Here is a 3,255-nt window from a genome sequence, read left to right on the forward strand (position 1 = left end):
TCCATTCCACTCCCCTCCCAGTCCATCCCAGTCCATCCCAGTCCATCCCACTCCCCTCCCAGTCCATCCCAATTCCCTCCCAGTTCATCCCACTCCCCTCCCTGTCCCTCCCAGTCCATCCCAGTCCATCCCAGTCCATTCCACTCCCCTCCCAGTCCATCCCAGTCCATCCCAGTCCATCCCACTCCCCTCCCAGTCCATCCCAATTCCCTCCCAGTTCATCCCAGTCCATCCCACTCCCCTCCCAGTCCCCTCCCAGTCCATCCCAGTCCATCCCACCCCCCTCCCAGTCCATCCCAGTCTACCCCAGTCCATCCCAGTCCCTCCCAGTCTCCCCCAGCCCCCCTCCCCAGTCCATCCCAGTCCCTCCCAGTCTCCCCCAGCCCCCCCTCCCCAGTCCATTACCCTCGCACGGCCATTCCCAGTCATTCTCCATTTTCCAGGGGGGTCCCTCGGAGCCGGGGGGGGGCAGCGGGAGATGGGATGGGGGGGGGGGGGGGGGTGAGGTTCAGGGGGTGCGGGCACCCCAAAGCCTCTGGGGTGGGGGGGCGGGGGGGATTGGGGTCAGGGAAACCCCCCCAAAAAAAAAACCCCAAAATTCACCCCCCACCCCCCAAAAAAAAACCAAAAAAACCCCAAAAAAACCACAAAAATTTCCCTCCAAAAAATCTTACAAAAGATCCACAAAATCCACCAAAATCCCCCAAAAAAGGCACAAAGGGGGGGGGGGGGGGTGGGTCAGGGACAGCCCAAAAAATCCCAAATGCACCCAAAAAAATCCCAAATCTCTCCTCAAAAAAGACCCCAAATCTCTCCCCAAAAAACCCCAAATCTCTCCCCAAAAAATCCCAAATCTCTTCCCCAAAAAATCCCAAATCTCTCCCCAAAAAATCCCAAATCTCTTCCCCAAAAAAGACCCCAAATCTCTTCCCCAAAAAAGACCCCAAATCTCTCCCCAAAAAACCCCAAATCTCTTCCCCAAAAAATCCCAAATCTCTTCCCCAAAAAAGACCCCAAATCTCTCCCCAAAAAACCCCAAATCTCTTCCCCAAAAAATCCCAATTCTCTCCCCAAAAAGCCCCAAATCTCTTCCCCAAAAAAGACCCCAAATCTCTCCCCAAAAAACCCCAAAATCTCTCCCCAAAAAATTCCAAATCTCTCCCCAAAAACCAAACCCCTCCCAAAATCCTCCCCAAAATCCCCAAATCTTTCCAAGCCCCCTAAAAAACCCAAATCCCTCCCAAAAAAACCCCCAAAAAACCCAAATCCCTCCCAAAAACCCCAAATTCCTCCCAAAACCCCGAATCTCTCCCCCAAAAAACCCCAAACCCATTCAAAAAAACCCAACCCCCCCCAAAAAAAAACCCAAATCCCCCCAAAAAAACCCAAATCCCCCCAAAAACCCCAAATCTCTCCCAACGCCCCCCAAAAAACCCCAAATCCCCCCAAATCCCCCCCCAAAAACCCAAATTCCTCCCCAAAACCCCCAAAATCTCTCCCCCAAAAACCTCAGATTCCCCAAAAAAACCCAACCCCCCCCCGAAAACCCCAAAAATCCCCCCCCAAAAAAACCCAAACCCCCCCAAAACCCCAAATCCCTCCCAAAAACCCCAAATCTCCCCCAAAACCCCCGAAATCTCTCCCCCAAAAACCCCAAACCCCCAAAAAAAAACCCAAATCCCCCCAAAAGACCCAAATCTCTCCCAACTCCCCTAAAAAACCCCAAATCCCCCCCCCAAAAAAAACCCAAACCCCCCCAAATCCCCCCAAAAAAACCCAACCCCCCCCAAAAACCCCAAAAATCCCCCCCAAAAAAACCCAACCCTCCCAAAAACCCCAAATCTCCCCCAAAACCCTAAAAATCTCTCCCCCAAAAAACCCCAAATTCCCCAAAAAAACCCAAAGCCCCCCAAATCCCCCCCAAAACCCCAAATCCCTCCCCAAAACCCCAAATCTCCCCCAAAACCCCCAAAATCTCTCCCCAAAAAAACCCCAAACCCCCCCAAAAACCCCAAATCCCCCCAAATCCCCCCAAAAAACCCCAAATCTCCCCCAAAAACCCCAAACCCCCTAAAATCCCCCCCAAAAAATCCCAACCCCCCCCCAAAAACCCCAAAAAAACCCCAAATTCCTCCCCCCAACCCCTCCCCCTCCCCCCCCCCAAACCTCACCGGCTGCGGTGGGGGAGGGGCCGAGGGCGCTCAGGACGAACCAAAAAAACCCTGGGGGGGGGGAGGGGCGGAAATGGGGGAGGGGGGGGGTGTGAAATTTGGGTGGGGGAGGGGCAGCCCTGACACCCCCCCCCCCTCCTCCTCCCCTCCCCCCACGCGGATTTTGGGGATTGCCCCACCCCCATTCCCAGTTCAAACTGGGACAAACTGGGAGCGCCCCCCCCCCCCCAAATTGATATCGCCCCTCCCCCTCCCCCCATAATTTGTGACGTCACGGGCGGCCCCCCACTTCCGCTTTGGGGGAGGGTCCCCAAATTTAAGATGGGGTGATGACGTCACGACCCCCTCCCCCCCCCCCAAATCCCCTCCCAGTTCCTCCCAGTTCCTCCCAGTTCCCCCAAACTGGGAGCGCGGGAACCGCTGGGCGCGGCCCCTCCCCCACCCCGCCAAAAGGGGGGGCGGGGGGAGGTGGGGGAGGGGCGGAAGGGGTCGGGACCCCACCCCCCCCCAAAAAAAAAATCAAATTTAGGGGACCCCTCCCCCCCCAAATCCCCTCCCAGTCCCTCCCAGTTCCGCCAACTGGGAGCCGCCCCCTCCCCCACTTCCCTTTTCCAAGCGTGGGAAAAGAAACGATGGGGGGGGGGAGGGGGGGAGGGGCACCCCCCCCAAAAAAAAAAAAAAAAAAAAAAAACCAAAACAAAAATTTGGGGAGGGGGGAGGGAGGTGGGGGAGGGGCTGGGGATGGGACCCGCACCCCCCCCCAAAAAAAAAAAACCAAAAAAAAAATTGGGGGAAACTGAGGCACGGGGGGGTGGGGGAGGGGCGGGAGAGGAATTTTGGGGCTTTTGGGGATTTTTTGGGGATTTTTTTAGGGATTTTTTGGGATTTTTTGGGATTTTTTTTGGATTTTTTGGGGGATTTTTTGGGATTTTTTTTGGATTTTTTGGGGATTTTTTGGGGATTTTTTGGGGATTTTTTTGGGATTTTTTTTGGGATTTTTTAGGGATTTTTTGGGAATTTTTTTGGATTTTTTGGGATTTTTTTGGGGTTTTCTTGGGGATTTTTTGGGATTTTTTGGGGATTT

Source organism: Cinclus cinclus, chromosome 32 (assembly GCF_963662255.1).
Source record: "Cinclus cinclus chromosome 32, bCinCin1.1, whole genome shotgun sequence".
NCBI lineage: Eukaryota > Metazoa > Chordata > Aves > Passeriformes > Cinclidae > Cinclus > Cinclus cinclus.